This window comes from Hyperolius riggenbachi, chromosome 2, assembly GCF_040937935.1.
Source record: "Hyperolius riggenbachi isolate aHypRig1 chromosome 2, aHypRig1.pri, whole genome shotgun sequence".
Lineage (NCBI taxonomy): Eukaryota > Metazoa > Chordata > Amphibia > Anura > Hyperoliidae > Hyperolius > Hyperolius riggenbachi.
This window is the reverse complement of record NC_090647.1, coordinates 514,868,683-514,892,923: the sequence shown is the minus strand read 5'-3', so window position 1 is coordinate 514,892,923 and position 24,241 is coordinate 514,868,683. Positions and strand designations below refer to the sequence as shown.

Sequence of the window (24,241 nt, the reverse complement as noted above, 5' to 3'; positions counted from 1 at the left end):
CTATTGTAATTCTTGAATTGAAAGGAATGTTGTGGTGTGTGGCCCCCTTAAAGGTATTTACTTACGTCTAGGGCCGTATTTACAACTTAGAGGCCTATAGGCACCGGTGTTCTGCTGCTCTAAACTCATCCCCTGAACAATGGCCACAACCCCAAGTAAAAATAATATGGAACCCCTCTCCCACATAAGGCGCCTGTAGGCATGTGCCTAAAGTGCCTTATGAAAAATCCAGCCCTGCTTACATCCAATCCTGATTAGCCAATTTTAGCCCTTCTACGTAGTAGGAGGGCCAACAGATTTTAAATACTTTGAAAAGATTGCGCAGATTGTTTCATACTCCATGGAAGTGGTAAAATTGGCCAATCAAGATGGGATGTGTGTATGCACCTTAAGGTCCTGTAGGTTACAGTTTATAGTCCTGAACTAGGGCAGCATTTTCACAATTTTTAAGGGATCAGAGATAATTAAACAAATATATTTTTTTGACATTCCAGACTATAAGATGCATCTAGGTTTAGGGGGCAAAAATCAGGGAAAAAAATAAAAATACTAAACCTAGGTGTGTCTATAGTGGATCTTATGGACCTTTTAGCCCCCAAACTGTCTCTAAGCTACACTGCACTGTAATAACGCTACACTGCACCAACACTACACTGTAATAACACAGACACTAACACTACACTAAACTTCCATACTGCACCTGATCCTGCTGACCGCGCTCCTCTCCCCCTCACTCCGGTCCGGTAGATGCCGAAACTCTCCTCTTCTCACCCTGGAGCTGGCACTATAGCAGGATGCAACAGCCCCTGACCCCAGCGCACGTGTGGAAGTACGGGACAAGTACTGAGGACCCGGAGCAGTATATCAGCAAGCTGCCGCTGTGTCCCGCTAAATCGCCAGCTCCAGAATGAGAAGTGCATCGACATCCCCAGGACCGGAGCGAAGGGAGAGGAGCGTGGCAGCAGGATGCGGTAATTCCTTCTCTTTGCACTCTGTCTATACTTCTCTTTACCTTATCTTCTGTATATAAGACACCCTCAGCCCCCCCCCTCCCCCAGCACACACAGAGTTTTAGGGAAGGAAAAGTGTGAAAGTGTGTCATTTTCTGAAAAATACAGTACTCTAACATACCTAAAATATGCCAATTATTAGACTTTTTGGAAATGTTATTTGTTTTCTGCAATTTGATACTATGAATATGATTTATACTTAAAGTGTAATTCTCTAGCTTAAAGATGGGAAAAAGATGGAAAAAGCTAAAGTTTCTAGAAAAAAAATGAAAGAGCCACATAAACCTGGTTCAAAGCAGAGACTTACACTAAAGAGAACTGGAAAACAAGTAACACAGTAAACACGGCTTTGGAACAAGGTATGAAGACCTGCTGTCTTGACCTGCATGGATTCTACAGATATAGAAGGAATATAGAAAATATGTCCTCTGATGGATATTGTTTGAATACTTTTTCGTCATAGTTATAGTAAAGATTGTGTATTAAAAGACCTTGGCTACTTCCATTAACACAAAAAAACAATGAAAGAACTCAAACTCAACCTGGATGTGTACCGAGATCCTGCATCAAAGCTGTTTGTGCAATAAATGAATGTATCGTAACTGCATTATATGGATTTGGCTTCATTACTTGAAGAGTCATCCGCCTGTATTGAGTATTGAGCATGTTTCAATGTTTCAATACTTCTCTTTCTCTTGTCACCTTCTGTAAAATGTTTTTCTTGGCATTACATCTTTCTTATCTCTACAGAACACAACCTTCACAATTCTCAGAACATGAAATGATATGAATCACAACAATAAGAAAATTAAAGCCCCAATAAACTCAAAATTTTACTTAAATTCTGAAAGCAATCATTTTGAGTCGTGTGATTATTAAGTGTTACTTTTGGATTGAAATTTTGAAATGAAAAAATCCATAGTGTAGTTGGATTTGGTGCAGCTATACACCAATCTATCAAAGCTTAAAGTGATCCAAACAGCTTTTTTTTCTGCAGATTGTCCTGGTTTATAATAGCTGTAGGAGCTGCCCCTCCGTTATTCACACAGGGGAAGGTGTGAATGTAATCAAGTGTGACTCTCTAAACTGTTTGAAGAACACCGTGCTACCCCCCCCCCCCCCACACACACACACACATACACACACACACTTTGCTGCTAATGAAACCTTTTGTGTGCTCATTGCTACTGCTAATTACAGCAATCCTTAACTGCCTGCTCTTTTTTGCGGGCCACGTAAGTAATAAAAACCTCTAACAAACATTTAAATGTAAAAATAAGAGCTAGAATGGATTTTCCACATTGTTAGCATGCATTTTAAATGTGCTATTGAGATACCCTGTGGGCTAAAAGTGGTGCTGTTACTGCACGGCTTGAATAAGGGCAGTTCACCCGAAACAGCAAGCCTGTTGCTAGGACACAGAGACATCATGTCTTTTGTTTTGCACTAAATAAACAGCTTATATTTAAAAAAGATGGTGCTGACTCAATTGGGAAGAGGCGTTGGAGTCATAGCACAACCACTTTTCCCTCCTTGGGTGCTTTCTTCCCACCAGTTTGCTTCTGCACATGGTCTACATTCACTCATGGTCCTTATTTCTATTTAAGTTTGCTTATTCTTTACTGAGCTTTATTAATCAGCCTAAATAATGTCCAGGGAGGCTACAATAGGGAAAGTTTGGCCCCTTCACTAGTGGTAAATGTTCAGTATTTTGCATATGGCCTACAATGAATACCTGACCTCTATAGTCAGGGTGAACTTGCTTTGCTATAGGGTATCCATAGCTCCAAACGTTTTGTAATAGTCAATACTTTAGTTATTATCTACAGATATCCACAGGCCACTCAACTAAGTTTAAAGCCTCTAAGGTAATTATTGGTCAGCAATGGCAACTGCCAAGCCCTATCTTTCAGCAGCTAAAGAACCCCTGAGGACTTAAGGCATCATACCATTTATTCATTAATGTAACAGCAGAGTTCACAAGTAAGGCAGGCACAACATTTTGGACCACACTATCCTTTCTTAGGTACATGTGGAAGAGTGGTATGGCCCAAAATGTAGAGCTTGACATACAATACCTGTATACTCTTCTGCTACATCTGTTCTATTGGAAGGATCCCAAAAGGTTGAGAAAGGGTCCGCATATGTTCGGCAATGCCCTGGTTAGCATAAATCCACCTGCTACTATTGATAATAAAATTTGTGGTGTTAAGCGACTCTTAACACCACTAATTTTGCACCAGAAATTGAGCAATAGAAAAACGAAAGTCCTACAATTTACTTTCGTTGCAGGGGCAGAAGTACAAATTATGGGGGACCCAGAAAAACTTTGATGGGGCTCTTCCAACAATTGCTCCCTTTGCCCCTTCCCTAGTGGGAATTCCCATGCTCTAGATGTTGATCTGCCAGCGGTCATATCATAAGTAGGGTTACCTCGATCCCCACCAGTGTCACCACCATCGTTCCAATCACACTCATAACAAGTGTGGCTACAACAACAACCTGATCTGAAGGATGGGGCAACTATCAGTGGAAGAGTGGATCCCACACAGCCATTACCCCTCCCTGCAACTGAAAGGACGTTTCCACCAGTCCTTACAAAGCATATTCAAATACCCCATAAAAATTCTGAAAGCTTGCATAGCTTTCAAGTCAGAAGCACACAATACTGTAATTGTGGTCCAACCTAAATACGTTCTAAGCGGAGTGTAGGGGGCTGACAATGGAAGGGGTGACACCCGGGCAGAAGAGATTACGGCTCCAGCGGGTGAGGCTGATTCGTTTTGGGGAGCCTGGGAATGTGGTGAGGAGGCCAACATCCTCCCTCCCACTCCATGAGCCCCTCTGCTGTGTCCCCCTGCAGAGTAGAGTGCGGCTTGCGAGTGAATTTCACCTGATATCCTCGGCAGCTGGACGCTCTACTTCCGGTTACCTGCATGTTGCATATTTACACACAACATGCAGAGATCGGGCAGGCAGAGAGCAACCAGATGTCGAGAATCCTGAATGCATCAAGATCAGGTGGGATTCACTCACAAGTCACACTGCTATGCCCTACTCTTCAGGGTGACACAGGATGGGGGCCTATGGAGAGGGTTGGAGAAATGATGTTGCCCCCCTCCCTCTGTTGGGAACCACTAGACCACCAGGCAAGCTATAAGGGGATGAGGGTGTACCACCAGGCCACCAGGGATATCACATGGGGGGTACCACTAGACCACCAGGGATGTCCCATGGGAGGGCACCACTAGCACGCCACCCCCATCTGTAAATAATCAGCACCAGGGTCCATATGCAATTAACTTTTTCTCCTAAGTTTTCTCCAAGGTGATATTTTTAAACTTGTCAATAAAATGCCTTTTCAGCCAACAGAAAGCAAAGACATACTCAAATTTTTGAGAGTCCCTTTTCATCTACTTTTTTTAGTTGAAAGGTGCAGGAAAGTTATTCAAATCAAAGATAAAAAATGATTTCCTAGAAGAAAACTGCCACAGTACATACTTCTGCATTAGCATTGTATTCAACAAGCAAAATCCTAAAACATATGAAAAAAGTTCAATTTTGTATAATAGTATATTTGCCTTTACACTCCTGCCAAGTTATTATATTAATAAATCAGCCATGAGTTCCTAAAATAATCACATTTATTCATTTCAATATTTAACATAACATCATTATGCTTAGGGCTCTTAATTCTGGAGGACTTGACTATTATAATATCCAAGGCATACAAAACCATATTGGTTAATAAAAAAATATGATGACATTTGGCATGATTCAATTTTTTCCAAACAAATTATATATCCATTAAACGGCATAAAACTATGGAAAGGCTGAGGTAGAATAAACATAAAATTCAATATTTGGAGGATCTACATACTTCCAATATAGCATGCCTAATTGATTATGTTTTACTGCTTACCTTTAAGTGATAGATTTTGTGCTTTCTTATGGCTTTCCTGTGAAAAGAGAAAAAGCATTTATCATTAGTTTCTTTAGGGTTTTATCAGGTCAATTGAAAATTGACTTTTTGGTTAAAGTAGAATTACATCTTGAGTTAACATATCATAAGATCTCTCTCATACCTCCTTACTATTCATAAAGTTAGCCTGCCTGCCTCTGTCTCAGAGTAATGTCATCTGCACACACACAAAAAAAAAACCACACACCATAAATTCCCCATGCTTGGAAGCAGTTATTATGTATGATTACATCAATATATACATATAACAGGACGTTGGCATAGTGGTTAGCCGGTTTGAATCCCAGTCAGGGCACTATCTGCATAGAGTTTGTATGTTCTCCAGGTGTCTGCGTGGGTTTCCACCAGGCATTCTGAAATCGATCGGGAATTGGCCTGCGGTGCATGAGCAAGCAACAGATCTCTCTCTGATCTGAGAGAGATCTGTCTCTTGGTTGATCTGCCCATACATTGTCTGATGTATGCATCTTTAGGCAAGTATCTTTTTTTTCGCCACGAGTACACCTAAAATATGAGTTAAAAGCGATGGTAAAGGCAATAACAGGATAAGTTATTCAACCTCTGTGTTGTTTGTCATCCATGCAGTCACTGGAAGGAAATCACTCTCTGCTGTTTTCTAATGTACATTTATAAGTCTGCTTTCCAGCAAGTGCAGCTTCCACAGCGGTGATCAGTACTGCGAGTGGGAGGAGCTACATGAGGAATTTACAATTGTTTTCTAAATTCCATAGCTACACACAAATCAGGAAGCACCTTCCTCCTGGAAAAACCATTCAGAAAATATATGTTATAGTGTATGGAAAGTTTCCTAGAGTTCTTTCCTCCCCCCACATCTTTCCTCCCCCCACATAATGTGACTATAACATATTCTCAGAGCCCATATGTATTCTCACTAGAGTTCGGACAACCTCTGCTGAACATCTTCAGCTGGCGATGCAGAGATCTTCCATTTGTATTTTTGAAAAACATTTTATTTTCACAAAACTAGTAAATGCATAATTATTTAAAATAAGAACATCCTTATTAAATGCATAAATAAAATACCTGCATTTGATCTTAAGCCTGAATATCAAGTGTTCTAATCTCATCACACAACCTTAAAGTGTAACTGTCGGGCATAAAATCAATTCTTTATTTTTATCTAGTAAACAAGTAATAAGGATGCTAATCAGGCAATCCAAAAGTTTAAAACTTATTTTTCATCTCCATAAAACATCATTCCCCAGTTTCACTGGCTCTAATTTGGTACATCATCTGCCATGCAAAGGAAGTTGCAGGGCATGCTGGGTTTTCTTTTTTTCTTCTTTACTTTCCCCTCAGACTTAACAAATGCAGCCTGGTTGGCTGAAGCCTCTTTCCCTCCTGTTTTCCCCTCCTAGACCTCTGTTCCTCTCTGATTGGCCAATATTTTCAATGCACTTTCTACTGCACACCTGGGTGGGAGTGTCTGAAGACTGGTAGGGGGGACGTGCAAAGATACACAGACAGAGTAAGGGAGGAAATTATGTCAGGATTGGCTTCAAAATAGAGTCAAAATGAAAAATCTCTAACAGTGTAATACATGTGTTATGTAAGCAGATCAAGTATTTATCTACTTATATATGTATGTTTTTGTTTTTTTCTGAGATAGTATGGCTCACAACTCCTTTTAATCAAGAAAGATTTGTTTGCAGTGCCTCCTAGTGGCTGTACATGGTACACATGGGTACTCATAGATAATTATTCTTGTCAATACCCCATCATGACAGCCAGGCAATTAACATTTCTTAGAAAAAGTTTGAATACCGCATTGGTGTCATTCGCCCTATTTATAAAGAAGAAATCACATTGATTATCAATTTATAAAGCGCCACGTAGAATGCCATAGACTTCAATGGTGAATGGTTTGATTCACACACCCTGTAGATCGCCATGTTAAAGGGTACTGGAAGTCAAACGTCACATTTTACAAGGTGGCCATATTCAAAGACCCCATGAGGCTTATTCAGTGTCCCCATAAATTGCCTGGCCTCTCATGTTGGAGCTATTCCCCCCCTCCCATTGAAAGCTCCAACTGGAACCGGTCACAATGGGATACATTCTCTATTTATACTTTTTCTGCCCCTAGGCCAAGTATGTTGTCGCTCCCCTTCCATGTGCAGCAGCGCCCCTCCCCTTTCATGCACAGCCCCCTCTTCCATATGTAACATATATGTACTGTAGCCCCTCTCTCTCATGTACAGCTCCCTTGGGTATCACCCTCTGTTTTCATATGTTGCTCCCCATTTGCAGCCTTTTCTTTCATTTGTAGCAGCCCCTATTTCACATCCAGGTCCCTCCTTGAGCTGCAGTCGCCAAAGACCCGGGCCTCTTTGGCCTTTCCAGAAATCGGGCCCTGATGCTGACAAAGCTGTTGTCTGCAAACCTTTCTTTTGCTATACATAACAAATCTTCCAGAGCAAGGAGGCTATAGGACAAAGGGAGCAAACTCGACAATAACGTATCCTAATAATGCTAGTTTTAAGGAAGGCATTACTTAATGTAGGCTAAGGCTCCGTGACAACACAGCCTAATCTAAACACCAGTGGGTGGGGTTACACACCAATATACAGCAATATACTGTATATTTATAAGAAGCATCTCCGATGCTGAGACCAGGATAGTTAACCAAAAAAATGGGTATTCTGAATGTTTTTCTAGAAGTCGTTTGGGATATCTCAAAAAGTACATTTTTAGGAGTAGGAGGATAAATACAATTGTTGATTTCATCAGTTTATTTTCACCTTGGGTTCACTTTAAGTGCTGGTTTTACGGAAAGTGACCAGTTAAGTTGTTCCTTCAAACAGAGTTACAATATAAAGTATCTTTTACTAAAGCCAACATATAATGTATATGGTTTACTGGAACTTAATATTACGGTTTGACCAAATCTGTAAATCTAATTACTGAAATCCCCCTGAAAAAACAGTAAAAATGCTGATTGCACACTCCCTGCAAGAGATGCGAGCTCTCAAATACCACTTGAAGGGTTTGGTTTATCTGCCCACAGAGCATTTCTGCTCTATAGGAACCAGACGAACAGTTCCTTCTATAGCAGTGGTGGGAAGCCAAACGCAAATGAAATGAGGCATATGTAATTCCTGGCTGGGTGTGCGCGTAACATGCTACTGCCAAGAAACTGTATGTTCTCCTTTAGTGGCTCACATACTGCTATTCTGCAGAATATACAGTTCTAGCTGACTCAATATAGTTCTATCCCAAGTGGTGGAAGCAGTCGGTTCCTGGCTGTAATGACACCAGCTGAATCACGGTGTTAAGGTTTAAGTACTCCTGCACTGACCTTTTAAGACCTGTAAAAAAACATAAATAACTCACCTATTCCGGGTTCCCTACGCTGCCTTTTCTGCCCTGTCAGCTTTTACGTTCCCCCGCTGTCTCATATCGTATCTGCCGGCATCTTCACCGGTATGGCACTAACCCGAAAGTAACCCGAAAGTACTTCCGGGTCAGCACCACATTGGTGAAGATGCCGGCTGATAAGAGGACACGGCAGGGGAATGGGAGAGCTGACAGGGCAGAAAAGGCAGCAAAGGGAACCCGGAGTAGGTGAGATATGCTGTGCTGGGGATTTTTTACAGTTCTTAAAAGTACGGCAGTACAAGGGGGAGCTCCTATGGAGGATAACTGCCATTTACTCCCCACCCATATTAGACGTTCTAGTCAGTCGAAGATTTCGGCCTATGGAGGCCCTGGACTGAGATAATGGTGCTGTGACATATGTCACAGTACCATTCAGACAACGGCACCTAGCGCAATCAAACCCCCTCTCCGTTCAGGGGTTCTTTAAACCTTCTCTCTTAAACCTGGGATTATAAAAGTCTTTAAGGGGTACCTGAAGTTGCATGTCACATGAGGTTGATTCACTAACAGTCATTGATTTGCCGAGTGGAGATAGTGCAAGGCAATATCACTGATGCTAACTGCAGCACATGTTGCCAATTAGCGCGATCTACAATACAAGGGTATTGCAGCACCCCATGCTGCTGCACCCATCCCAGGTTTCCACCTCACAATCGACAACACAACCATTCTCCCTACCTCCCAGGCCCGCTGCCTGGGTGTCACCTTGGACTCTGACCTCTCCTTCATCCCACACATCCAAAACATTACAAGAGCCTGCAATTTCCACCTCCGTAATATCTCCAAGATCCGCCCATTCTTAACCCCGGACACGACCAAACTGCTCATCCATGCCCTCATCATCTCCCGCCTTGATTACTGTAACTCACTCCTTTCTGGCCTCCCCCTGAAACGCACTGCCCCCCTTCAATCAGTGATGAACGCGGCTGCAAGACTCATCCATTCTTCGCACCGCTCTGCATCCACATCTCCCCTTTGTGAATCCCTGCACTGGCTCCCTATCCGTCTCAGGATAAGTTTCAAGATTCTATGCCTGGCGTATAAATCTGTGCACAAAACATGCCCTACCTACATCTCGGAGCTTGTTCACAAGTATACACCAGGTCGCCCCCTCCGTTCCTCCAACGACCTTCGCCTCACCACCCCGCGCATATCACACTCCCATGCCCGCCTGCAGGATTTCTCAAGAGCTGCCCCCACCCTCTGGAATGCCCTTCCACCACCCATCAGACTTGCTCCCTCTTTCAACACATTCAAGCAAGCCCTCAAAACCCACCTCTTTATGATGGCCTACCCACCTCCTACAACACAGTAACTCTCTAAGGAATATTTAACAGCCCCCCCTAGAGTTTCCTATGACAGCCTGTACTTGTATTACTGGGCCTACCTAACCAGCCCATATTGCATGATCATGTATTTTGTACAATTTGTATGTATAACTTTGTTCTATGTGTATAACCCTATGTATGTCATCCTTGTATCATTGTATATATTTATTGTTCAGCGCTGCGTAATATGTTGGCGCTTTATAAATACAATAAATAATAATAATAATAAAAGGGTAATGCGAGTGTTATTGCAGTAATGCATGTTACAATATTTGCATAATGTGCATTACCATAGCAATGCTTGCATTACCTGTGTATGTGAGTTGTGCTAATTGCACAACATGTGGCACTTGGTTGCTGTCAGTACCAGTAATATTACCATGTGCTGTGTGTGCATGGCAATATTAAAGCAAACCTCAACCGAAAATTAAATCAAAATAAACATCCACACGTCATACTTACTTTCCGTGTAGCCTACTCATTAATCTCTTTCTTATCTCCTGCGTCCTGTTTGACCACTGTGATCCATGGAATTCTCCCTCCTCCACAGTTAACAGTCAGCACACTGTTAAACTGTAATATCGCCCACTTGAGCCATAGGGAAACAAACATTACCTTGCACATCAGTTGTCCTTTCAATTATAACTGACAGCAACTGATATATAACTGACAGCTACTGATATATTTCAGTTCTGACAAAATGTTGTCAGAACTGGAAGGTGTCACTGTAAGAAGAAAATGGTGAGCTTCTGAGAGGAACTGACAGCGAGGTAACTATGAAATACAAATTTGCAGGTACATCATGTGTTTATTTTAAATAATTTTACTCGGTTCAGGTTCCCTTTAAAGTCTGTTAGTCAATTAACGTTATATTAGTAAGTAATGTTATATTAGTAAGAGCTCTTCAAATCACAAAGTGCTCAGAAAAGCGCTCCTAGTGGGTTCCAGGCCTAAGAGTAGGACTATGGATTGTTTTAACAAATGAGCTCTTCTAATATGCCAGTGGTTAACTGAGTCGTATGGGCAAAGCCATGCTATCAGATGCTATGGGAAACCTGCTGTTTGGTTTGGAATATGTGTACGTGAGTCCTAAAACTGAAACACAACAGATAACATCAAACTCAAATACAAAGTGGGCCGATATTGTACACTGCGACCAAGACACGGGCCAACCTCAATGTCTACTGGCCACCTTCCTCCCTTATAAAGTTCCCTGGGGTCTAATGGCTCCCCTCCAACCACTATAAAGTTTGCTGGTGTCGAGTGGTCCTGCACCCTCCCCTATACACTTACCTGCTGACTAGAGGCCCCACACTCCTATACAGTTCATTAATGTTTAGTGCTTTCCCCCTACCTCTCCAATATGGCTTCCCTGGTAGTCTAAAGCTCAACACACACCATACAATCTTGGTTGTATAGATTTACCAAATCTATGTAGTATAAGGGCCAACGGACTGAAAATACCTTCAATGATTGATTGGATAAGCTCTTATACTACATGAAAGTGGTAAGATTGAACAACCAAGATTGTATGGTGTGTGTTGAGCCTAAGGCTTCACCTCCAATATAGCTTCCCTGGTGGTCTAGAGTAGGCCAAATAAAATGCAAAGTAGGGAAACTACTTGAGGGCCAAATGTAATGGCTCTGAGGGCCAGATTTGGCCTGTGGGCTGGAGTTTGACATGTATGCACTAAAGGCTTAGCTTTCACAGTATGCGCATTGCCTTGCGCAATAGTGCAACCCGTTACCATACGTGAACGCAATGTCCATACAATTGTGTGGTTATGTTCACATCTCTGCACTGTAACAGATTAAGTTACCCTAACGCACTTCTACAGGATTAAATGACCTCCTCCAGTTTCAGGTGCTAACATCGTTCACCACACCCTGCTCCCGAGTCTACCTACTTGTATGATGCTCAATGGCATGCAAGAATATGCACCGGAGGCGTTAATATACTTTTAGTACACCACTTCACTACTCTGTAAGGGGGGCAATGCAATGGAGCTGGGGAAGGAGTAACTACTGGAGGAGGTCCAGAGGTGGGACCCATGTAGAAAGAAAAAGGATGAGCAGGACCCCTACCCTGCTAGTTACACCAGTTGGTGAACTTCTGTACCCTCTTCAGCTGTTTCTTTCTGTAGGTCAGGGCTGTAGAGTCGGTCCAAAAATCCACCGACTCCGACTCCTCAGTTTAGGATTCCACCGACTCCGACTCCTCTAATTTGGATATTACAATTTTGTTGATTAAAAGTATGTAACATGAAATTTGTCTCTTAACTGCCAACGCTTAGGAATTTTACAAGACAACTGAAGTGAGAAGGATATGTAGACTACTATATTTATTCCCTTTAGACTAAAACTAGTCCTTGGTAAGAGTACTTGTAAAAGGTACAAACCGGAAAAAAGAACATCTATCAGGCCCTAGGCAATGTAAGTGTGGGTACATGTAAGAATGATGTGCAGGTACTCTGCAGGGGAATGAGGAGATTGTAAACAGACAACACCTCTGTGTTCAATGTGCACAGCATTCTCAGTGGATTCCCTGCAGCTCTGTGGGGAGTGCATATGTAGAGTATACTACTACTGTGTAACAAAGTAAACCTGAGACAGATGAAATTTAAGTTTTATACATACCTGGGGCTTCCTCCAGCCGCCTTCAGGATAATCAGTCTTTCGTTGTCCTCCTCCACCACCTGGATCTTCTGCTATGAGTCCAGGTACTTGAGCCAGTCGGGCGTAGTGCGCATGCACACACTCCGCCGCCAGGAGCATACTACACCTGTGCAGCACTATTGCGCAGGTGCAGAATGTTCCTGGCTGTGGGAGCGGCATGCGGCCGGACAGCGCTGACTGGATGAATTACCAGGACTCATAGCAGAAGATCCAGGTGGTGGAGGACAGCGAGGGACTGATTAGCCTGAAGAGGGGTGGAGGAAGCCCCAGGTATGTATAAAACTTTACTTTTCATCCGTCTCAGTTACCCTTTAATTTGTAGTCACCAAACCAAATTTTAACAACATATCAAATTATTTGATTTCATCAGCAAAGGGAGTGCATACATTTGCATAAATCAGCATCAATGCAGAATTATTTCCATCTCGTTGACCATCTCTATTAGTGACACAGCTACACATCAGGCTTTATTCTTACAGCATAGATGTTATTTAGTATATATAAGAGATTCCTGTATACACATCATATATACAGTCACAATCAGATGTGTATATCTGACCTTAAAAATACGGGGACTGCTTTATTGAAGCAGCACAAGTAACTAATTTTGATTGGTTTATTTCATTTTTGTGGACTAAGCACAGCTATTACTGTATATATACTGTATATATACATTATTTTTTATGACTATTATCTGAGAAATAGAACATTTTATCATATTTTCTATTTTAATTACAGTTACAAATTCATTAGGAGTCGGAGTCGGTGCATTTTTTCCCGACTCCGACTCCAGGCACCCAAAATTGCCCGACTCCAACTCCACGACTCCGACTCCACAGCCCTGCTGTAGGTACAGAGGCACAGCACTAGGGGGGGGGGGGGTGTCAGAAATGCCTTTCTTTGGTCATTTTTTGCATTTTCTGCTTGGTCCAATGCTTCCGAGTTCTGCGATTGAGTTAAAATTACTGCGTTGTGGTAATGGGGTATTTCTTGTCTCTCATAGACCAATAATGTATGGTTTAGTAGGATGGATGCCTAATCCACGAATGATAATCTATGGCAGACAGAAGGCAGCTAGAAGGTAAATACACCAGAAACAGAAGTAAAGTCCTGGATGCAGAGCTGAGAGCCACGACTACAATGAAAATCTGGCCTCACAGTCTCTACCTACAAGACCGAATAACTGTGTGGAGGGTAAAGAATGTACAACAGTCCTGACATAGTAAGCCTCTAAACTAATTATTATCACTAGCAGACCTAAGCCCGTTTAAAAATGGGCTCTACGTCTGTCACCGCCGCCGCCACATGTCAGTGCACATGCCCGCCGCACACACAGACAAAAACCCGTCCGGCCCCCTGTCCCCGTCCTCCCCCTGTCCCAACGGCTGTCTGCACACATGCACAGTAGCACAAACGCACAGACCCAGGGACAAAGGAGGACGCAGGGACAGTTGGATATTATGATATAGGAATATTATTATTATTAATTTTCCCTTCGTTATGCTTTAATGAATGATTCAGCTATCGGCACCAGTAATGTTGGCAAAGTACATTTCCAAAACTATTGCAAATTAATATGCACAAGTATGACACATAAAAAACAAATTCTTACACTATAGAAAATATTGAAAATAATACATTCATCCTCTGACTTAAAGTGGACCTAAACTCTTGCACAGGACAGATGGAAAACAGAGGAATGCACCCTGTATGTATTTAGAGAGTTTAGCCTGTCTAATCCCCCCTCATCTGTGACTAATCACGACTGTAATTTGATCTCTCAGCTGTGTCAGCTAAGGAATCTTTCCTACCACGGGAGAGCAGCTAATTTTAACAACAATATGTCTGCTTCCATGAAAGCAGGAATGCTGCAGATTTATTGCAGGATTTGTATCAGCTGTAACTAAAAAATATTTTTTCTTTAACCACTTGCCGGCGTCATGTCAATGGGCGTGGCCACGTTGGCAGCCCCAGGACCGCCTAACGCCGCTCAGCGTAAGGTCCTGGAGCAGTGGTTTGCGGGAGATCACACGCGCTGATGCGCGGGTATCCCCATTTGGATGACGGAGCTCTGCTCCGCCTTCAGCCTCACAGCGGCGATCGCTGCTCAGAGACTTTTAACACGGTACAGCGCTGTGATGTATGGCGTGTGACACGGCTGTCCCCCTGGGTGGCACAAAAGTGATCCGTTGTCATAAGCTGAAGCCTATGACAGCCGATCGTTCTGATTGGCTGGCTATGGGAGGGGGGATTCCAAAATAAATAAATAAAAAAATAGGTAAAAATATTATAAAATAAAGCAAACAAGTATTTATAAAAAAAAAAAAACCTCTGGGCAGCGATCAGACCCCACCAACAGAGAGTTCTGCTGGTGGGGAGAAAAGGGAGGGGGGGGAATCACTTGTGTGCTGAGTTGTGCGGCCCTACAGCTAGACCTTAAAGCTGCAGTGGCCCTTTTTGTTAAAAATGGCCTGGTTTTTAGTGGGGTTTAAGCCTATGGTCCTTAAAGAGACTCTGAAGCGAGAATAAATCTCGCTTCAGAGCTCATACTTAGCAGGGGCATGTGTGCCCCTGCTAAACCGCCGCTATCGCGCCACTAAACGGGGGTCCCTTCACCCCCAAACCCACCCACGCAAGACTTGGTCGTAGTCTTGGTCGTAAATCTTCCCTTCCAGGAGGCAGGTCTAACGGCTGCAGCCCTGCCTCCAGTTGCATCTATCAGACGCGCATCGCCGCCTCTCCCCCGCCTCTCAGTGAAGGAAGACTGAGAGGGGCGGGGGAGAGGCGGAGATACGCGTCTGACAGACGCGCGTGGGGCAGGGCTGAGGCGGTTAGCCCTGCCCCAATGCGGAAGCGCTCCCCCGCTTTACGGAGGGCATTTGGGGGTGAAGGGACCCCCGTTAAGCCGTGGGATAGCGGCGTTTTAGCAGGGGCACACATGCCCCTGCTATCTATGAGGTCTGAAGCGAGATTTATTCTCGCTTCAGACTCTCTTTAAGAGGTGAAAGCTTATTATGCTGTTGCTTATTTTTTAGAGCAGAGAGGAAGTTCTGAGTTCAGGTTCACTTTAAAGTGTTCACATTTTACATACTCTTAAAAAGTGTTAATATTAGTCCTTCATCAATAATGCAGTATAAATGTATTAATGATTTTGGTTGCATTTTATAATTCTAGAATGTAACCCCCAGTATGTACAGTACAAGTTGTTATTCTGTGCCTATACCAATAGTAAATAAGATGCAGTGTATGATAATCTTTGTTTGCTGTTAGGAGTCCTGCGACTGCCTGTAGTGGTAACTCATGTTAGGACTGTCCTGGACTTCTACTACTCACCAGCAGGTGTCTCTCTATAATTTTCATAGTCACCTGCAACTCCTTGTTCCATTCAGAGAAGGATCAGCCACAAAGCAAATCTAGGCAGTTGCCCCCACCAAATCTTACTAAGAAGCCAGGTGATCATTAGCGGTTGGCAAAATCTGTTCTTCTCTATGGCCTAATTTCATCTTAACCTGCTGAGCGGTCTGGACGAGCTCAGCTCGTCCAGTACCGCCGGAGCCTGCCGCTCAGGCCCTGCTGGGCCGATTTGGCTCAAATAAAAAGCAGCACATGCAGCCGGCACTTTGCCAGCCGCGTGTGCTGCCTGATCGCCGCCGCTCTGCGGCGATCCGCCGCGAGCAGCGGCGAAAGAGGGTCCCCCCAGCCGCCTGAGCCCAGCGTAGCCGGAACAAAAAGTTCTGGCCAGCGCTAAGGGCTGGATCGGAGGCGGCTGACGTCAGGACGTCGGCTGACGTCCATGACGTCACTCCGCTCGTCGCTATGGCGACGATGTAAGCAAAACAAGGAAGGCTGCTCATTGCGGCCTTCCTTGTTTATTCTGGGCGCCGGAGGCGATCGGAAGAACGCCTCCGGAGCGCCCTCTAGTGGGCTTTCATGCAGCCAACTTTCAGTTGGCTGCATGAAATAGTTTTTTTTTTATTAAAAAAAACCCTCCCGCAGCCTCCCTGGCGATCTTAATAGAACGCCAGGCAGGTTAAACCATTTTTGGTTCCACCACTGTGTGGCATGTACCTGGACTGTGTCGCATTTCCACTTTGCAACAGCGGGAGGCTTTTTGAATAACTGGAGCCTAATCAATATAGTCCTAGTGAACTTCCCATTTAAAGAGACACTGAAGCGAAAAAAAACTAATGATATAATGAATTGGTTGTGTAGTAGGAACTGTTCTCTGCAAAAGAAAAAAACAATAGAGTTAAGATAACAGCCTTCAGAACACAGAGCTCTCTGCGACTTTGAAAGTCAGAAGCTCAATGGCAATTTGCATAGATTAACAACTGGAGTTTCTTAAAGTGATCTAAGCAGCTCCTGGCTTCAAATAGCTGAAAGAGCTGCCATGTTTCAGGAGTTCAAAACCCCTGCTGCTTTTACACTGTCTTATCCAGGCTAGGTGTGAAATTCTTCAAGTGCGTCTTATGTTTTCTGTTTGAAGTACAATGGGGAAGGCTCAGGGTTTGTTTGTGGTCAATTAAGTCTATTGAGGTGATTTCTTATCTACCTTCCACCATCTGTTGCTCTCCGTCCGCAGGTCCTTTCATGGACGGATGCAAGTAGTGTGTATTTTAACCCTTAAATGTAAAAAGATGAGGTAAAATGAAAGTTTTTTTTAATAATAAACCACATTTTAGAATGCATTTTTAATTTGCTATATAGCTGCACTGGGTGTTAAAAATGATGCTCGGTTCCCTTTAACTCTTCCTGTACTGGAAACAACACTAGACTTATGTCTCTGCTCATAATGCTTTATTTCTTAGCTGTACTACACATACAAATCATTATATCATATTTTTTTTCGATTCGGTGTCTCTTTAAGTACTTTATCCTAAGACTCTACCAGGGTTCTGGTGAATAAGTAGTAGGCCTCAACTTGCTGCTCAATACATGGTCCTGATACTGTTTTTATCCCTGGTTGCTACGCCTCTGGCCTCACATTACAAGATATATAGAACTATTCAACAGTCTCTCGCCTTGAAGAAGCCTACAGTCTAACATCCCTATTACAAGAATACAAGTATACGCATATCATGGCCAGTATGGTGAGTCACCAATTAACCTTCCAGCATGTTTCTGAATTGCTGGAGATCACAGAGACCCTAGAGGAAATTCCCACAACACAAGGAAAACATATAAACGCAACAGTGGGTGTCCCTGGTGGGATTGAGGTTTAGAACAATGGGCTGCAGAAGTGAAAATGCCATTTCCACACTATACAGTTTTCTTGACAATACTGTATCCTTGCTGCGCATGTAACAGCTATTATGTTAATGCATTAAGGCCTAGTTCACACATAAATCTGCAAATTTCTAGTCCGGTCAGTTATGCATCTGCTATGCATGTTTTCTTTCAGGTTTACCTGACTGGACCAGAAATGTACATTTTTTATGTGTGAACACACCCACAGAAATACATACAAACCTGACAGGACTGAACTGGACTGGAAATGTACACCTTTTATGTGTGAACACAGCCATAGAACACGTGCAAAAGTGATGCCAACTGTCAAAAACGGACAGAACAGGACTGCACACTCTTTTAGGCCCCGTTCAGACTGTAGAACGCAGACCGCAACGCATGCGGACCGCAACGCGTACGAACGCACGCCATCCGCGTTCGTATGCGTTGCGTGGCTGATCCCATCACTGAAAAGTGAATGGGACAGCCATGCGTTTTTACAAAAAATGCGTGCAGCATGCGTTCCCGGACCGCACAGGTCCGGAACGCATGCAGTGTGAACATCAGACATTGCACTCTATGCAATGTCTGATGTCGTGCGTGTCGGCCACCTGCACGCGTTTCCAAAACGCGGCTGGAAACGCGTGCAGTGTGAACGGGGCCTTATGTGTTAACCAAGCCTAACACAGCAATCTCTTTACAGAGTAAATTGAACAGTTTATGTCACTGTCTTTCAGAGGGGCTCACCATCACAGGATCCTACCACAGTTGCTATCTTCGGGCCTGATTCATCAAGATGCGCAGCTAAAGCAGCGCAGCTTAATGTGCAGTAGTGCATGCTATGCGCGATGCCACGTAAGGAGAGTGCCTTCCTTAGTTACGCGCATTGTTTCCTTAAAGGAGTTATCAGGCAAAAATAGCCCAAATGGGCTTTACTCACCTGAGGCTTTCTCCAGCCCGTTGCAGCTGACTGTCCCACACCGACCGCTCTGCTACCCGCCGCTGTCCCGGTCTCCAGTGTCCGCATTCAGGCCGACTGCAGGGTCGGCCTTTCTGCGGCTACGCAAAGCAGTGATTGACAGCGGCGCTGTGCGCAGCCGCAGAAAGGCCGAATACGGACACCGGAGACCGGGACAGCGGCGGGGAACGGAGCAGTTGGTGTGGGACAGTCGGCTGCAACGGGCTGGAGAAAGCCCCAGGTGAGTAAAGCCCATTTTGGCTATTTTTGCCTGATAACTCCTTTAACATGTTAATTGTCATAGCAGTGGCCGTGAGTGAAGTATAGTGGTAACGGTACTTCACAGGACCACCCGCATTGAAAGTTACTTGTGTTGCTAAGGAAGCAATGCATGTAACTAAGGAAGGCACACTCCTTACATGGCAGCGAGCGCTGCTATGTAAAGCGTGCATAGCGCGCACTACTGCACATTAAGCTGCGCTGCTTTAGCAGCACAGCTTGATGAATCAGGCCTTTATTTCCTACCATAGTGTAGGACCAATTCTGGGGGAAGCCAATGAATATCCCAGCATGTGTTTTGCACTTCCACAAACACTGGGTCCTACACTATAAACAGAGACAAGTATCAAAAAGAATGGCTTAAACCTATAATGCAAGTATAAGCACAGTATGTGAGTCTCATTTTAACACTTTTTAACCACACTTAAAGGAATCACCTCATTGTGGAGGAGAACGTACACCCTCCATGCAGAGAGTGTCCAGGCCTAGGAATCCAAAGCAGGATTCATTTGAGAACATTAAAGGATACCCGAACTGAAATGTGACATAATGAGATAGACATGTGTATGTACAGTGCCTAGCACACAAAATGACTATGCTGTGTTCCTTTTTTTCTTCTTTCTCTGTCTGAAAGAGTTAAATGTCAGGTATGTAAGTGGCTGACTCAGTTCTGACTACAGTGTGACCCTCACTGATAAGAAATTCATCTTTTTATCTCTTTCTTGCTCTTAGAAGCCATTTTCTGCTAGGAACAGGTTTTATAGTTGGAATTTCTTATCAGGGAGGGTCACACTGTAGTCACTTCCTGTCTGAGTCAGGACTGAGTCATCCACTTACATACCTGATATTTAACTCTTTCAGGCACAGAAAGAAAAAAAAAGGAACACAGCATAAGTACTTGTGTGCTAGGCACTATACATACACATGTCTATCTCATCATGTCACGTCAGTTGAGGTATCCTTTAACCACTGAGCCATCATGCCTTCAAATACTCCAACCACTGCACTGACAGGAACATTTCTTCTGATGGACTCAAACGCCAGAGCTGCAGCCACTAGGGTGCGCTCTATAGGCGGTAGCTATGTTAGTCTTGCCCAAGGTCTCCTCACTGAATAGGTGCAGGCTTACTGAACAGGAAGAGCTGAGATTCAAACCCTGGTTTCCTGTGTCGGAGGCAGACCCCTTAACCAGTTCACTATCCAGCCACATTAGCAGAGGCTGTAGCCACTACAGAGTCGGGAACATAACCAACAGCAACAATCATTACACTGCTGCAGACATTACAAAAGACAATAGGCATTACACGACTAGGGACATTACCAGGCAACTACAACAACAAAAACATCAGATGGGACATTAGTCACTATGCATCTGACAACATTTTCTGACATAACAGTCACTCATTGCGTATCTGGGGGAGTTAGCAGGGAAGATAGCCAATGCAAAACTGAGGAAATTACCAGGCACAGTCGTCAGTACATCACTAGGGATGTTACAAATAATAGCCACTACACCACTGACAACATCACCTGACACATTAACCGCTATGCCAACTGCAGCATGAGCAGAACAAAAGCCTCTACATGACGCATACATCAAATAAGAGCGCCAGGAAAAAAGGTAGTATGGTAAAGCCAGATTTTTAAGATATTGTCTATAACAATATTTTTATTGTTTCTTCATCTTTATCTGAGATAGAATAATAAATCTGTTACAATATCGGTAATAAAATGGCAAAATATAACAATGAAAAATGAAAATCTATTTACAATCGTAATAAGCATAGTAAAACATTGATAAAAATTACCCCTACTCTCACACAGAACCCTCCCTCTACCAATGCCAAACGCTAAAACACCCCCCCCCCTCCCCCCCGATGGTGCCTAACCCTGAGATCCCCCTGGTGGTGCCTAACCCTGAGACCCCCCTGGTGGTGCCTAACCCTGAGATCCCCATGGTGGTGCCTTACCCTGAGACCCCCTGGTGGTGCCTAACCCTAAGACCCCCTTGGTGGTGCCTAACCCTGTGACCCCCCCCCCCTGGTGGTGCCTAACCCTGAGACCCCTCTGGTGGTGCCTAACCCTAAGACCCCCTCTGGTGGTGCCTAACCCTAAGACCCCCTTGGTGGTGCCTAACCCTAAGACCCCCTTGGTGGTGCCTAACCCTGAGACCCCCTAGTGTTGCCTAACCCTGAGACCCCCCTGGTGGTGCCTTACCTTGAGACCCCCCTGGTGGTGCCTAACCCTAAGACTCTCCTGGTGGTGCCAAACCCTGAGACCCCCACTGGTGGTGCCTAATCCTGAGACCCCTCTGGTGGTGTCTAACCCTAAGACCCCCCTGGTGGTGCCTAACCCTGTGACCCCCCCCCCTGGTGGTGCCTAACCCTTTGACCCCCCCCCTGGTGGTGCCTAACCCTGAGACCCCTCTGGTGGTGCCTAACCCTAAGACCCCCCTGGTGGTGCCTAACCCTGTGACCCCCCCCCCCTGGTGGTGCCTAACCCTTTGACCCCCCCCCTGGTGGTGCCTACCCCTGAGACCCCTCTGGTGGTGCCTAACCCTAAGACCCCCTTGGTGGTGCCTAACCCTAAGACCCCTAGTGTTGCCTAACCCTGAGACCCCCCTGGTGGTGCCTTACCTTGAGACCCCCCTGGTGGTGCCTAACCCTAAAGGTCCGTACACACGCCGGACTTTAGGCAACGACGGGTCCGTCGTTGCCTCCCGCTGGGTGGGCGTGCCAGCGACAGTCCGGCGTGTGTACGCTCTGTCGTCAGACTGATACGGCTGTTTCTGAGCGATCCGCCCGGCGGATCGCTCAGGAACAGCCGTATCAGTCTGACGACAGAGCGTACACACGCCGGACTGTCGCTGGCACGCCCACCCAGCGGGAGGCAACGACGGACCCGTCGTTGCCTAAAGTCCGGCGTGTGTACGGACCTTAAGACTCCCCTGGTGGTGCCAAACCCTGAGACCCCCCCCCCTGGTGGTGCCTAACCCTGAGACCCCTCTGGTGGTGTCTAACCCTAAGACCCCCTTAGTGGTGCCTAACCCTGAGACCCCCCCATTGTTGCCTAACCCTGAGACCCCCTGGTGGTGCCTAACCCTGAGACCCCCCTGGTGGTGCCTAACCCTGAGACCCCCCTGGTGGTGCCTAACCCTGAGACCCCCCTGGTGGTGCCTAACTAAGACCCCCTGGTGGTGCCTAACCCTGAGACCCCCCTGGTGGTGCCTTACCCTGAGACCCCCCTGGTGGTGCCTTACCCTGAGACCCCCCTGGTGGTGCCTTACCCTGAGACCTTCCCCCTGTTGGTGCCTAACCCTGAGACCCCTCTAGTGGTGCCTAACCCTAAGACCCCCTTGGTGGTGCCTAACCCTGAGACCCCCCTGGTGGTGCCTAACTCTAAGACCCCCCTGGTGGTGCCTAACCCTGAGACCCCCCTGGTGGTGCCAACCCCCGAGACCCTAAAACTCTCTTTCCTGATGTCTAACCCTAAAACTGCCTTTCTCCACTGCCAATAATGTTAATATAGAAAACGATAATTTCTCAGATAAAAAAAGCTGAAAACAATAATTTACTATATTATGATTCTCCAAACCAATTTCAAAACAATATTTATCAAAACACTAATTCTCAAAACAAAAAAAAATTGGTGCCGGGCGCGCGCTACTTATTGGGTGCCCAAATTTCTTTTTGACATTCAATAGCCAATATTTTGCATTAGCGTCTATGGGGCGCCCAAATACTCCATTAACCTCAGACGCCCAAATTTCCTGCTTCCTCAACATGACTGGGGTCATCACGTGATGTAAAAAGCCATAATACCATCAGGGAGATTAGCTGGGGTATCAGGCACTTTATCTGCATCATGATGGACTTTATCTACATGACTAGTAGTGGCAAGGGCCAGCTAACTTGTGCATAATCTCACCACTCAACCCTCATCTGCCTTCCTATCCACTAAAGAGGTACAGACTAACCAGCAAGCTCATGGTGACCCAGAACTCATTGGAGTGTGTAAGGGACTACAATGGTCCTAAAAGCCCCCTTACTAAGATGTTAAGAAAAACAAAAAATTGCTTTCCTAAAACAGAAAGAATTTGCGATAATTCAGGTTGGAGTGAGCTCGAGTTGTCTCCCAGAGCACCACTGCTGAATATATGCAAATTAACCATTGTACCCTTAGAAGCTAAACACACCTCCAGAACCGCTGGAATGCAATGATGTGTCAGCTTGTTAAATTGTACAGAGCCATAATAATCCAACATGCATACAGACTGTTTCGGATTGTTTGATCCTCATCAGTGCATGGCATGGATTAATTTGGCTCTATGGAGTAGGGCTTGTAAACCGAGAGGTACAGACTAACCAGCAAGCTCATGGTGACCCAGAACTCATTGGAGTATGTAAGGGACTACAATGGTCCTATGGCTCTGTACAATTTAACAAGCTGACACATCATTGCATTCCAGCGGTTCTGGAGGTGTGTTTAGCTTCTAAGGGTACAATGGTTAATTTGCATATATTCAGCAGTGGTGCTCTGGGAGACATCTTGAGCTCACTCCAACCTGAATTATCGCAAATTCTTTCTGTTTTAGGAAAGCAATTTTTTGTTTTTCTTAACATCTTAGTAAGGGGGCTTTTAGGACCATTGTAGTCCCTTACACACTCCAATGAGTTCTGGGTCACCATGAGCTTGCTGGTTAGTCTGTACCTCTCGGTTTACAAGCCCTACTCCATAGAGCCAAATTAATCCATGCCATGCACTGATGAGGATCAAACAATCTGAAACAGTCTGTATGCATGTTGGATTATTATGGCTCTGTACAATTTAACAAGCTGACACATCATTGCATTCCAGCGGTTCTGGAGGTGTGTTTAGCTTCTAAGGGTACAATGGTTAATTTGCATATATTCAGCAGTGGTGCTCTGGGAGACATCTTGAGCTCACTCCAACCTGAATTATCGCAAATTCTTTCTGTTTTAGGAAAGCAATTTTTTGTTTTTCTTAACATCTTAGTAAGGGGGCTTTTAGGACCATTGTAGTCCCTTACACACTCCAATGAGTTCTGGGTCACCATGAGCTTGCTGGTTAGTCTGTACCTCTCGGTTTACAAGCCCTACTCCATAGAGCCAAATTAATCCATGCCATGCACTGATGAGGATCAAACAATCTGAAACAGTCTGTATGCATGTTGGATTATTATGGCTCTGTACAATTTAACAAGCTGACACATCATTGCATTCCAGCGGTTCTGGAGGTGTGTTTAGCTTCTAAGGGTACAATGGTTAATTTGCATATATTCAGCAGTGGTGCTCTGGGAGACATCTTGAGCTCACTCCAACCTGAATTATCGCAAATTCTTTCTGTTTTAGGAAAGCAATTT

At 44.6% G+C, this 24,241-nt stretch overlaps 1 long non-coding RNA gene across 6 annotated transcripts in view; it reads right to left on the bottom strand.

The window, feature by feature from the left end:
* LOC137547222 (uncharacterized) overlaps positions 1 to 24,241 on the bottom strand; it is a 562,452-nt gene that overhangs the window by 207,769 nt on the left and 330,442 nt on the right. For all 6 annotated transcript variants that reach the window (XR_011026531.1, XR_011026529.1, XR_011026530.1 and 3 more), the window contains one exon: positions 4,933 to 4,969. This is a non-coding gene — a long non-coding RNA (uncharacterized lncRNA). The remainder of the gene's footprint in view (positions 1 to 4,932; positions 4,970 to 24,241) is intronic.